We start from the raw sequence: 15,024 nt of genomic DNA, 5'->3' as shown, positions 1-15,024 counted from the left end.
TATATATATATATATATATATATATATGTATATATATGTATATACCGCCCCCAAGGCAAGTTTATTTGTATAGCACATTTCATACACAAGGCAACTCAATGTGCTTTACACAAGGAAAAACAACACATAAGCATCAAGAAACAATAGTTAACATTCAGAGGAAGAAAAATAAATGATAATAGGTTACAAACTAACAATCTTAAAACATTATTCAACAAACTTTAAAACATTTAACATATGGAAGTTTAAAATAATAATATATATTTAAAAAAACCACTTAATTAAAGCTGTTTAAAAGTCCCTAATCAAAGGTATAAGAAAAAAGCAAAGTTGTTAACCTGGATTTAAAAGCATTTACACCCGGGGCTGACTTCACTTCTGTTGGCAGCCTATTCCATCTGTGTGCAGCATAATAGCTAAATGCAGCTTCACCATGTTTGCTTCGAACTCTGGGTTCCACTAGTTGGCCCAAGTCTGTAAATCTCAGAGCCTTGTTGGGTTTGTACTCAATCAGCATTTCTTGGATATATTCAGGACCCAAACCATTTAGTGATTTATAGACGAGTAGCAGAACTTTAAAATCTATTCTACAGCTGACTGGGAGCCAGCGTAAATCCTTAAGTACTGGACTAATATGTTCTGATCTCTTTGTTTTGGTCAGAACTCGAGCTGCAGCGTTCTGAATGAGCTGCAGTTGTCTCATGTTCTTTTGAGAAAGTCCAGTCAGAAGACCATTACAGTAATCTGCTGGAGATAAAAGCATGGATAAGCTTCTCTTGGTCTGCTTGAAGCATGCAGTCCTTCAGTCTGGATATGTTTTTCAGCTGGTAAAAGGCTGTTTTAGTGATGAATTTAATATGATTGCTGAAGGTCAGGTCTGAGTCTATTAGTACCACAAGATTTCGAACTTGGTCTTTAGTTTGTAAAGACAGTGACTCAAGCTGTTTTTTAACAGCAATCCTCTTTTCTTTATTGCCGAAAACAATGAGCTCCATTTTGTTTTCGTTTAGCTGAAGGAAATTTTGGTTCATCCAGTTGTTAATTTGCTCAAGAGAATGACACAATACGTTAATAGAACTGCTGTCATTTGGGGACATTGATAAATACAGTTGTGTGTCATCTGCATAACTATGATAGTCAACATCGGCATTCTGGAGCATTTGACCCAAAGGTAACATACACAGACTGAACAACTGGGGTCCAAGGACTGACCCTTGAGGGACCCCACATGTCAGATCAGATTCAAAATTTCCTTTTTTTTTTTTTCTAAAAGAGCTCAGAATTGTTCATTCGGTAGTCTTACCGATTCAACGTCTTATCATCATTGCTCTTTTTTTTTTTTTTAGTTTTTTTTTAGTTTTTTTTATTTAGTTTTTTTTTTTGTGTGTGTGTGTGCGTGCGTTTGCGTGTGTGCGTTTGCGCGCGTGCGTTTGCGTGCGTGCGCGTGCGTGCGTGTGCGTGCAAATACGTATAAATTTATACTCATTAATTCACCTAAAGCCTTATAAATATCCCATTACCCTTCGCCTTAATCAGGTACTTCAGAATCTTGCCAGAGTCGTGAGGTTTAAATGGTCAGGAGACCAGAGAAAAGGTCAGAAAAAAATAAAGAGAAAAGAAAGATAAATCAAAGTGAAATCCAGCACCGACCAAACACTTCCTGCCTTCCCCATGATTACAAAATCAAAGTCTTACGCCAACCCCGGAAGCCTCTAAATTCCAGCAAATTTAGCGAGATCTCAAGAGACCAGAGGAAAAACTAAAGAGAGGAAGGAGGGAAGGATCGATAAGGCAGAGTGAGATCCATAGAAGCCAGTACATCCAATCCATCAAAGTGAAATCCAGCACCAACAAAACCCCTCCTGCGTGGTTACAAAACCAGAGTCTTATGCCAACCCCAGAAACCTCAAACTTCCAATAAATTGAGATCTCAATTGACCAGAGGAAAAACTAAAGAGAGGAAGGAGGGAAGGATAGATAAAGCAAAGTGAGATCCACAGACACCAGCACCCACTGATTCAAGGGGCTGTGGGAGGGAGAGGCTACTTCTGTTGAGTTTCAGTAGATGCTGGTGCGACGGATCTGGCATGCATAAGGACCACCACCAAAGAAAGAAGCCGTCAACCGCGGTCCAGCAAAGCGAGCACCGCCCCCCCCCCCCCCGAAATCCCCAGGCCGCGGCAGCACCAAGGCCACCCCCAAGCCACCCGAGCGGAAAGGCCACCCCCAAGCCACCCGAGCGGACACCGGTCGGCGAGCCGACCCAGACGCCCGGAACACCCCCGACCCAGCCCCGGCCTACACCCTCGAGCCCAAGGCCGCAGAACGAGGCCCAGCGGGCCCCCACAGTGCCCCCCCACGACCCCCCCGCACCCCACTCAAACCCGCCACCCACCACGACCCAGGCCCCAACACCCCCGGCCCCCAAACCCCCGAACACACCCCGACCCCCAACACCCAACCCCCCACCCACCCATACCTCCACCCCCCCAAACAAGCCGCCCCCCCCCCGCCCCCCCCCCTCCCGACGAACGCCAACCCACCCGCGAACCCGGCCCCCCGCGAGCCCCCCCCCCCACCCCCGGAAACCGGCACCGGGCAGCAGCGCAGAGAGGGAAAACGTGCCCACCCCACCTCCAGCCGTGCGAGAGTAGCACAGCGGCGGGAGGGGTGAAGCAGAGGAGGAAGCACCAGGGGAAAAGGCGGAACACCAGAACACCGAGCCCGGTGGGGAGAGGCCCCGGTCGTCACGCCAGCGTACTAGTGACACCTAACCCTGTTGAGGTGAGTCGGAGCAGAGGGAAAAAATTTCCCCTACTCCGACACACCCGCATCCCCCCAAAAAAATGAATATGTATATGTGTGGTGCATTAAAAAAGGAAATGGAGGGACAAAGTGTTGGGGCAGGGACACAGATGGGGGGGACCACAGCGCTGCCAGGCACTGCAGTCCATCCCCTCTGATGGCTCCCGCCCCAACTCACCCCTCCCCTTGGACATGAAGTGCATTAAAATTGGAGGGGAGTTGAAGGGTGAAGACGGTGTTTCCACCCTTCCCCACCCGACCACAGGGGACGGCGTCAAGAAAATTGACTAATTAGCATGCAGTAACACCAAGTGTTGATGCTTAGTGCCCACTAGAAATAAATCTTAAGGAGTTAGTGAGTATAGTGTCGTATAGTGTGGTATGCTCGAGCCCACTAGCAGCAACTAGGTTCCTGACTATATAAAAATAAAAACAATCAGATACAAAATACCAAATACAGAAGCAGCAAAAACAGAAGTTGTAACGATGTGGTGGCTCTCGTTAACAGGCAGAATCTTGGCAGGATTAAGTTGCCAAATTAAGATTAAAATATTCTATGTACATAGACCATATTTGTTTAAATCTTGATACTTGATTTTTATTTAAGGCAGAGATTTTTTCCATTGAGATATAATTTATTAGTAAGTTTAACCAGTGGTCGATATTTAGAGATTGTTTATTTTTCCAATTGACAAGGATTATTTTTTTAGCAATAGTAAGGGCTATAAATATAGATTGGGATTGTTTACATGGTAGCTCAGTTATTGTTAAGTCACCTAGTAAACACAATCTTGGAGATAAAGGAAGCCTACAGTTTAATATATCAGCGAGCTTTTCCAAGATTTTAGTCCAGAAATGCAGCACTGGAGTACATGACCATAAAGCATGAAGATAAGTATCGGCAGTGTTTTGTGAGCACTGGAGACAAATGTCGGAGTCAGAGATTCCCATTTTTTTCATCATATATTGTGTAATATATGTTCTATGAAGTATCTTATATTGGATAAGTTGCAAATTTGTCTGTTTGGTCATTTTAAATACATTTTCACAGATTTGGGTCCAAAAGTCTGGTTCCGGAACTATAGACAAGTCTTTTTCCCATTTTAAAGTCGGTAAATACGTTTTATTTGTGTATAAAAATAACTTATATATTTTTGATATTTTCTTTATTGTTGTTGGAGAAAGCTTTATAATATCTTTAGCGAAGACAGGCAGTTGGAGCGTATCCTGAAGTGTTGGGATTTGTTTCTTAACCATATTTTTAACTTGCAGATAATGTAAGAAATTTCCATTTTTTATTTCATATTTCTGGACCAAGTTTGTATACGATATAAAGTTATTATCTGAGAAAAGATGATGAAGGTGTGTAATTCCTTTCTGCTCCCATAAGCTTAAATGGAACGACTGATTATTAAGTTGAAAGTCGGGGTTATGCCAAATGGGAGAGAGCCCACAGGGCGCCAATTGGGAGTTTGTCATTTCTAATGCCTTCCACCAGGCAGTCAGGGTGGCGGCTATCATTGGGTTTTTAAAACAATTATGTCGTTTTATTGACTTTGTAATAAAGAGTAAATCTAACAGTCTAAGATTATTACAATCCTTCTGCTCCAATTCCAACCAACAGTTAGTATCTCTGTTGGGTTGTGTCCATAGCACAAGATATTGTAGTTGATTAGCTATATAATAGTACATAAAGTTTGGTGCCTCTAAACCTCCTTTAGATTTACTTTCCTGAAGAGTAGATAGACTAATTTTGGCTTTTTTTTTATTCCAATAGAATTTTATGATAGCAGAGTCCAGCGATTGGAACCAGTTAGACGTAGGTTTAAATGGAATCATTGAAAATAAATAATTAATCTTTGGTAAAACTTTCATTTTTATAGTAGCTATCCGTCCTATTAAAGAGATCGGAAGATTATTCCAGCGCTCCAGATCACTACGGATACTATCCAATAATGGTAAAAAATTTAAAGAAGTTAATTCAGTTAACTTTGGTGAAATTTTAACACCTAAGTATTTTAAATTACCTGTAGGAAAGGAGTAGTGTGGATCCTGACTTGTAGGATTCCATGAATTTTCTGTAATAGGTAATAATGTTGATTTTGTCCAGTTAATAGAGTAATCTGATAAGTGAGAGAATTTAGTTATTAAGTTAAATGCTTCCCCTAGCGAGATAGCAGGTTCTTCTAAATAGAGTAGTATATCATCGGCATATAGATTAATTTTATGTTCTATTGTCCCGGAGTGGATTCCTTGGATCCGTCTATCCTGACGTATAGCTAATGCAAGCGGCTCAATAAATATAGCAAATAATAAAGGAGACATTGGGCACCCTTGTCTTGTACCCCTTTGTAGAGTAATACTCTGTGATGTAATCCCATTAGTAGTAACTGTAGCTTTAGGAGAATCATATAATATTGAGACCCATTGAATGAATGACTCCCCGAAGCCGAATTTATTTAAGACAGCAAAGAGGAAGGACCAGTTAACTTTATCGAAGGCTTTTTCTGCATCCAGCGAAATAACAACTGCCTTTTTATCATACCGCTGTGACATACTAATCAAGTTAAAGAGCCTCCTAATATTATTAGTAGAATGACGACCTTTAATAAAACCTGTTTGATCGCTATGAATAATTGTCGAGATTACTGTCTCTAGTCAAGATGCCAAGGCCTTAGCGATAATTTTAATATCGGTATTAATTAGTGATATCGGTCGGTAACTTGACGGGAGGGTGGGGTCTTTTTCTGGCTTTAATAAAAGTTTAATTGCTGCTATATTCATATCTTGACGTATATCACCCTTACTTTTAATTTCAGTTACTACTCTTAGAAATAATGGAGCAAACATTAACCAGAAATGTTTAAAAAATATAGCCGGATAGCCGTCTGGACCAGGTGCTCTGCCATTAGGCATACTGTCTAAAGCACGATACAACTCATCTATAGTAAGCGGGGCATCTAGAATATCTTTATGTTCAATAGATAACTGAGGTATATTTAAGCTATTTAGGAATACCTCAATATGTTCAGGGTTAGGTCTATTAATTTCTGAGTATAGATTTCGATCATAGTTATAAAAAATATGGTTAATTTCTTCTGGTGATTGTGTGCATTCACCATTTATATCTTTAATAGCCGTTATAAGAGATTTTTCCCGATTCCGTTGAAGTTGATTTGCCAGGAATTTACCTGATTTATTATTATGTTCAAAATTATTATATCTCAACTGTTGTATTATAAACTCTGTCTTTTTAGATAACATGTTATCTAACTGTATTTTTATATTCTGTAGTTCTATCCATATTTGATTATTTGGGTTTAATGCATATTCATCCGTTAGTTGTTTAATTTTATCTTCCAGGTATTTTTCTAATTTTTGATCCTGTTTCTTTTTATAAGTTGAATATGATATAATTTTCCCTCTAATTACCGCTTTCCCTGCTTCCCAGAGAAGAGATGGAGATATATTTGGAGAGTCATTTATTTCCAAAAAATCTGCCCACTCCCTTCTAATAATTTTATCAAACTCTACGTCTTTCAGTAATGAGATGTTAAAACGCCATATCGGGGGAAGTTTAAAGGTAGAGTCAATTTGTAGAGTGAGGGAGACTGGTGCATGATCACTTATAATTATAGAATGTATTTTTATAGCAGTTTTATCAACAATAGAATTATTTGTAAGGAAAAAATCAATTCTTGAGAATGATCGGTGCACCGCAGAGAAGAAAGTAAATTCCTTCTTAGTTGGGTTTTGAAGTCTCCAGCCATCGCTGAGGCCAAAATCCTCCATATATATTCATCTATTACTTTAGCGGGTGGATAATCGCCTTGTATATATCGTATTATTAGAACGATCTATTAACGCGTTTAAGACCGTGTTAAAATCACCTCCAATAATAATAGTAGAATTTGTTGCTAAATCGAGTAACCGAGAGAAAAATTCATGGAAAAAATCCGGGTCATCATTATTTGGGGCATATAAATTACCAATTGTATATACTTTATTAAATATAGTTACCTGGATAATAATATATCGGCCCTCTAAATCTGTTACTATATTATTTAGAGTAAAGAATAAATTCTTATGTATAAGTATAGAGACACCTCTTTGTCTACTATTATAGGAGGCAGAGTAAACTTGACTAAAATTTTTATCTATAAATAATTTTTCTTCTGATTTTTGTAAGTGGGTTTCTTGTAGGAGACAAATATCTGCCTTAAATTTTGAGAGATGGTCTAAAATTTTTATTCTTTTTGCCTGGGAGCGAGCGCCACACACATTCCAGGAGACCAGAACTAATTTCTGCATACAAGCAATATAGACTCAGTCTTATGTATACATCTATATAAGCTGCTTATTAATATTAACATATTGTAGGATAGCAAAAGAGTAATTAGGCAATTTATATAATTTATATAAAGAGAGAGATAACAAGTAGATAAGTATAATAGTGAAGAAACGAGGGGGGAAGTGAGTGTGAAGGAAATCTGTGGGGGATTCAACATAACAATACACCAGTAAATAGTGACCTAAGCGAGATTATTATTTTTATTATTATTATTATTTTTCTTTTTTTAAGAATATATTTTTATATTATTATTATTATTATTATTATTATTATTATTATTATTATTATTATTATTATTATTATTATATAGCCTATACATGATATGAATTCATATTCTCAGTTTCGTAACCCATTATCCATACATATACATACATATACATACACATACATATACATATACATATATATACATATATACACATATACATACACATACATATACATACGTCAAATAATCACACAATACTCGGCTCTACCAATCATCAGTTAGAACAGCCAAGGGGTCGAGGTTGGGTTTTGGAATAGCTGGCCGTCGATATATAATTTATCAACGACCATCGAAGTCCGTTTACCCTCCTGTCTATTTTGTTTCATTATAGGAAACAGTACTTTTCGCCGCTCGTTTATCTCTCTTGGGAATTGATCATTCATCCCGAAAGATGTCCCTTTGAGCTCCCGTCCTTTACTTTTTACCAATTCTTTATGTTTAAAATGTTCGAACTTAGCAATAATAGGACGGGGCTTATTGCCCTTACGAGCTCCGAGCCGGTGTACACGGTGAAAAGAGATATTATTTACCGTCTCCTGAGGGATCTTTAGCGATAATGTCATAAATTTTTTTTATCTCGCTCTCTGGATTATCTGGGGTATTTTCGGATATACCTGAAAATATTAGATTTTCCCGCATACTACGGGATTGAACATCTAAGACCGTTTCCTTTAGCATTTTATTTTCCTTTTTAATCGTCTCCAACTCGGCTGTGACAGCGACGAGAGAGGAGCGTAGCTCGGAATTATCTCGTTGGAGATCGCTTACCTGTTGGCTAACGAATTCCAAACTTGCCTTTAATTCTTTGACGTCCTCGCGGATAAGACAGAGGACATTTTGTAACCACGCAGGAGGGGTTTTGTTGGTGCTGGATTTCACTTTGATGGATTGGATGTACTGGCTTCTATGGATCTCACTCTGCCTTATCGATCCTTCCCTCCTTCCTCTCTTTAGTTTTTCCTCTGGTCTCTTGACATCTCGCTAAATTTGCTGGAATTTAGAGGCTTCCGGGGTTGGCGTAAGACTTTGATTTTGTAATCATGGGGAAGGCAGGAAGTGTTTGGTCGGTGCTGGATTTCACTTTGATTTATCTTTCTTTTCTCTTTATTTTTTTCTGACCTTTTCTCTGGTCTCCTGACCATTTAAACCTCACGTCTCTGGCAAGATTCTGAAGTACCTGGTTAAGGCGAAGGGTAATGGGATAGTTATAATGCTTTAGGTGAATTAATGAGTTTAAATTATTACTTATTTGCACGCACACGCACGCACGCACGCGCACGCACGCAAACGCACACACGCAAACGCACACACGCAAACGCACGCACACACACACACACACACACAAAAAAAAGAAAAAAAAAGAGCAATGATGATAAGACGTTGAATCGGTAAGACTACCGAATGAACAATTCTGAGCTCTTTTAGAAAAAAATAAAAAATTAAAAAATTAAAAAATTAAAAAATTAAAAAAAGAACAACAGTCATAATATATTTTGGTCCTCTATTCACGTCGCTGTTGCCTGACGGGTTGCACGGATGCGTGCGCGCTCCATGCAGCCGCAGCGCTGCAGCGGGGCGCTTTTTCTTTTTTTTTTTTTACCCCTCGAGATGCACCTGTCTGTCCCCATCACATGCAATATCCAGGGGATAAATAAATAAATGCATACATAAACGAATAAATAAACAAATGTATACATAAATAAAAAGAGCTATAAAGTGCTGTTCAGTGTGTGATTGACGTTTCGCTCCCTCTCGCTATTGGTCAATTCTGTGGAACCAAACGGACGACGACGTAGGTATGTCACATTATGCGTCAAGACGAGCAAAAATAGACTTTCGTCGTGATGGTCGTGAACCGTCCCGGACAACAGGCGACCAGTCGTTGAACGTGTCACACTACACGGGCGACGCTACGTCAAGACAACCCAAAATCCTTTACGACATGCCCCGTTTGTCCGCGACACGTCAGTCGGGCTGAAATCAGGCTGTTTTCGTGTAGTCTGACATCGGCATTACTTCTAATCATGTGAGAGAAATAAATGAGCATTTCAGCACATAAATACAATGCAAATATGCGATATTTTCATTCAAACCACCTCATAGAATTGACGATTTGACTCGGTTTATGCTTAAAATAGCTCGTTCATGGACGATGTAATGTAACTACATAAACCCGAAAAAAAGATGACGAATCTTACCGTCGAATCGCTTAATGAGATGTTAAAGTAGAAAAATCCAAACATTGTTGCACAGTTTGCAAGAAGTAGCGTCGTCATGTAAACGAAGCTCGCCTTGTTTCAAATAGACGGCGTCGAGTCGTCGACGTCCTGTTACCTTTGACCCTGACCAAAATGCGCCTGCAGCGCCACCGCCATTTAGTGGCCAAATACATCGCATCGGTATTGCACTAAGCGTACCATAGAAAGTCAATGGGAAAGAGTTAAGCTCAACTATCCGCTGTAGCCACGCGGATCAATTCCCTGATGGGGAGGTGGTGCATGTACAATTCACCTTTTGTGTACCGAGTTTTCAATGCAAATACCCTTGTTTCCACCCGGTTTCAAGCCAAGTACCTGCCGCGTATGAGGTGAATGTGATAACCACTACACCATGGAAACAGACGCTGGCAGTTACCCTGTTGGCAGGGTTGGTCAACAGTATAGCCGGCTGGCATTCCTGATTTTAGAGACTGTTTCCCCTCTACGCCTGTCCAGGAAGCAAACATAGAGTCCTTTCCTCGTTAGTATCGTGGATAGTATCTCCCCCTGTCACGCGGAAGACCGGGTTTTGATTCCCCGACTGAGAGGTGGTGCATGTGCAATTCACTTTTTGGATACTCAGTTTTCATTGCAAATAAAAAGAAAATTGCCCTGTTTCCACCCGGGGACCTTTCACGTGTGAGGCAAATGTGATGACCACTCACCATGGAAACTGAACTTGCCGTTAAAGCTCTTGGCAGGGTTGGCAAAGAGCATAGCCGGCTGGCATTCCTGGGAGTTTCCCTTCTACGCCTGCCCTCTTCAGTGTAGTGGATAGTATCTCCGTCTGTTACGCTGAAGTCTGTGGTTCGATTCCCCGACGTGGAGATGGTGCATTAGCAATACACTTTTTTGATACTCAGTTTTCATTGCAAATACGAAGAAAATGGCCCTGTTTCCACCCGGGGACCTTTCGCGTTAGGCGAATGTGATAACCACTACACCATGGAAACAGACACTGGCATTTACCTTGTTGGCAGGGTTGGCAAACAGCATAGCCGGCTGGCATTCCTGATTTTAGAGAGAGTTTCCTCTCTACACCGGTTCAGGCAACAAACATAGAGTTCTTTCCTTGTTAGTATAGTGGATACGTTCTCTGCCTGTCACGCGGAAGACCGGGGTTCAATTCCCTGACGGGGAGGTAATGCGTGTGCAGTTGAATTTTTGGATACTCAGTTTTCATTGCAAATACAAAGAAAATTGCCGTGTTTCCACCCGGTTTCGAGGCAGGGTCCTTTCGCGTGTGAGGCGAACATGATAACCACTACACCATGGAAACAGACGCTGGCATTTACCCTGTTGGCAGGTTTTGCAAACACCATAGCTGGGTGGCATGCACGATTTTAGAGACCGTTTCCCCTCTACACCGGTTGAGGACAGTACTTTCCTTGTTAGTATAGTGGATAGTATCTCTGCCTCTCACACGTAGGACAGCCGTGGCTAGTTGGCACGCACGAACCGTCGCGATATATGAGTGTCTCGCGAGAGGAAGCTTGTCTTTTGGAGACTCCAGTTCGATTCCAGCATGTTCCAACGTTCCAAAACCCTGAGTATATATCACTTAATTGGATTCGCCATTCTAAATTCACTTTAATAAGAAATCGAAACCATTAAATCATTAAAGTAGTTTTGTTTTTTTATTGAATATGAAAGTCAATACAAATCAAAACAAGCCATTGAAGGCATAATTGTCATTCTATTTTAGGAAGTTCTAACAAATATGCGTGTTAATTTTTGTAAGATCTGCATAAAAAATGTATAAATGTTATTTTCAGTGAAAATTCATTCTATTGTTTGGATGCTGCCTGCTAATTTATTAAAGACACACATTAACATTTTTGACATGTTTTTTTCGGTGGAACTTAGGAGCTTTTATTGTACATTTTAATAACCTTATATTTTGGCATAATTTTAATTAATAGCCTTTATTTGGGGCTTTATTGTAATGAATAACCCTTAATGTCGGCTTTATCGGATTTAATATGGAAAAAAGAAAACAGACAGCAACTCAAGTTTAAACAAATTTTATTCACAGGACTTCCACATTACCTGACTCTTCAGTGATAAATGATTAATGAAGAACAAACGTTAAATAAAGGTGAGATAAATAAGTAAAAAAGTTAAAAAAAATAATCTTGCAAAGGAATTCCTGTTATAAAAGGTGAGACCTAGATCACAGTGAAGAATGAACATGAGAAGAAAAAAAAACATATTAGTGAACATTACACTAAAACAGACTGCACAGTATTACACAATATTTTACATGACTGTACATTAACAGTGGCCCGGGGCCACAATGTATTTGTTAGGCTACCCAAATATCACTGCCCTGACTGGGCCAGTACAACTTTTATAAATAAAGATGAGATCATCATATTGTTGTTTTACTGTTTAATGTTTTGAGTTCTATCCATTGGAATCTTTTGGATACTATGCACTTAAATTGATCAATCATCATAGATTTTTTGTTACTATGCTGCTCTTTTTTTTTTTTTTTTTTTTTTTTTTTTATATTTAGTGTGAGGTTACATTCTTTCCTTTCACAAGGACTGGCTTGTATGTTGAAACATCGTCCATCAAATTTCAAACGGTAAACATTGTTAGATTACAGAAAAAAAAAAAAAATCATAACATGCAAAAATTAACTACACAGACAGAAGTAATATTTTATTATACAGTTTAGCGACATTAAAATGAAATATTCCTTGAAACCTTATTGGCTCAACATAGGAACCTCTTTTACAAAAGGACACAAGTAAATGCTATATTTGCCACTTTGTGTCAAAGAAAGAGGATGCCTGAAATGTTAACCAGTAATGTCCATGCCCTTGTACAGAGCACAAACTTTGGATTGGAGCGTGCCAAAAGGGCTGTGTGTCAAGAACACATTCTGTACTTGTGTAGCCAGACTTGAAGAATTGGTTGGAGGTGCCTTGGAGCAATTTGTTGTCCAGCCATGACTTACCTGTGTGCTATAGCTAATCCATGCCTGACTTGCATTTGGCTTTTTTTATTTTATTTTTTTTTTTTTTTATTGGTAGGTCAGGAAAGTTGTCAGGATGCTTGTGAAGCATTTAGGCAGCTTCTCTAGCCACTGCAGATTGCTAACCAGTGCTTGCGGCACTTGTGAAGCCAAGGCCTCCGTGCAGACGATTCCTTGTGACTGCATCACACCAGCGGTCTCTATATGGTTAAGCAAAAAGAAAACACTAATTTTAATCTGTCTTTAAAATGTGTGCGGCATCAGCATTGGATCTCGTGTAGTACAACATTAAATCACGCGCACCTGAAGCTGAAGACAGTCGTGGAGACGCGGCAGCTCATACATAACCTCATGCCCGTGCTTAAGTGAAGAAGGAATGGAGCTGGAAGAGGTTTGGGGAAAGACAGCAGCACTGTCACAAGGTCATCTGAGGGGGAAGACACCACAGAGCGATGTCGTTTCCCCCTCTTCACACCAGTTGACAAGCAACCACAGCCACAGATCGTGCAGCTCTCGCTTCATTCATATTTTCTGGTGTTGAGAGCAGCCCCCATCCCTGGTGGTGTTATGCTCAGGTGCAGGGAGAGGAACAGGGTTGATTGAATGCCTTGTCAGAGATGGATGAAGGGGGAACAAAAAGGAGAAATAGAGCAACATTTGTTTTAGATGGCAACTTGCAATGATAATTCGATACAGCATGTTGTTACCCGTTTAGTGTCTGGTCGGTCCTGATCAAACAACAACAAAAATGTGGCATGACACTGATTATTAAACACAGTGATAAACGCAGACCTGGACAATGTCAGGCAGTGGTCCGTTGAGGCTGTTGTCTTTTTGGCCATGAGCGCAAATCTTTGAGGCAGGGGCACAGAAGTCCTTTTCTTCTACATGTTGAAATGTGTGCTGTAGCAATATGTAACACATGGTCATTTCACAGTCATTCAAAGCAACCCGTGCTTTCCACACACCATCTCACTTACAGCAAAAAAAAAAAAAAAGGAATGAATATTTACTTGGAATGAATATATATTTACTTGGCAAGTTGACTTACAGTGTGCACCCCTAAAATTTCAGGTTTGAGGCCACTGTGTTGCTGTGAAAAATAATAATAAATAATAACAATTAGTCTGGAACCCTGTATGATGATGACAAATTTCATCAGTCGCAACTTTTACACTCCCAGGGGGGAAACACGCTTTCCAGAAGTCTACTATATATTGAAATAAAATGTTATTACATATCATACTGTCACATTTAAACAGGAAATTAACACACAGTTATAATATTAATGTTTAACACAGTTGCATGAGCCTTTTATACGAAACAAAACAGGAATCAAGATTTAAATAGGCCTGCTGAAAAAGTAAATGTGTACACTGACTCTACAGTACAGCCCCTGTCTCTTAGCAATCAAACGTTATGCGACAGCTCTAAGTCTTTCTTACATTCATTAGTCAAATCAAACCAAACCAAACCAAACCAAACCAAAGCATTCAAGTTCAAGTTTAGTTGCATCATAAGAGACAAATAAATGAGCATTTAAGCACATAAATACAACGAAATATGCGAGATTTTCATTCAAACCACCTCATAGAATTGACGATTTGCCTCGGTTTATGCTTAAAATAGCTCGTTCATGGACGATGTAATGTAACTACATAAACACGAAAAAAAGATGACAAATCTTACCAACGAATCGCTTGATGAGATGTTAAAGTATTAAAATCCAGACATCGCTGCACAGTTTGCAAGAAGTAGCGTCGCGATGCAAACGAAGTTAGCATTGTTTCAAATAGACCGCGTCGAGTCGTCGACGTCCTTTTTCCTTTGACCCTGACCAAAATGAGCCTGCAGCGCCACCGCCAGTTAGTGGCCAAAAATATATCTCATCAGTACTGCACTAAGCATACTATTGAAAGTCAATGGGAAAGAGTTAAAGCCAGTTAAGCTCAACTATCCGTGGCATCCACTCCCCGGAAGACTGGGGTTCGATTCCCCGACGGGGAGGTGGTGGATGTGCGATTCCCTTTTTGGATTCTCAGTTTTCATTGCAAATACAAAGATAACTGCCCTGTTTCCACCCGGTTTCGAGCCAGGGCCTTTCGCGTGTTAGACGAATGTGATAAACACTACACCATGGAAACAGACGCTGGCATTTACCCTGTTGGCAGGGTTGGCAAACACCATGGTGGCATGCACGATTTTAGAGACTGTTTCCCCTCTACGCCTGTCCAGGAAGCAATCATAGAATGCTTTCCTCGTTAGTATCGTGGATAGTATGTCTCCCTGTTACGCGGAAGACCAGGGTTTGATTCCCCGATGGAGAGGTGGTGCATGTGCAATTCACTTTTTGGATACT

At 40.0% G+C, this 15,024-nt stretch overlaps 1 protein-coding gene and 1 non-coding gene across 8 annotated transcripts in view; one reads left to right on the top strand and one right to left on the bottom strand.

The window, feature by feature from the left end:
* foxp1b (forkhead box P1b) overlaps positions 1–15,024 on the top strand; it is a 346,037-nt gene that overhangs the window by 87,002 nt on the left and 244,011 nt on the right. The window lies entirely within an intron of this gene.
* On the bottom strand, positions 10,889–10,961 carry trnav-cac (transfer RNA valine (anticodon CAC)). Its single transcript has one exon. It is a non-coding gene; the product is annotated as a tRNA-Val (tRNA).

Source organism: Festucalex cinctus, chromosome 8, assembly GCF_051991245.1.
Source record: "Festucalex cinctus isolate MCC-2025b chromosome 8, RoL_Fcin_1.0, whole genome shotgun sequence".
NCBI lineage: Eukaryota > Metazoa > Chordata > Actinopteri > Syngnathiformes > Syngnathidae > Festucalex > Festucalex cinctus.
The sequence above is the reverse complement of the archived record's forward strand: the minus strand, read 5'-3'. Positions and strand labels throughout refer to the sequence as shown.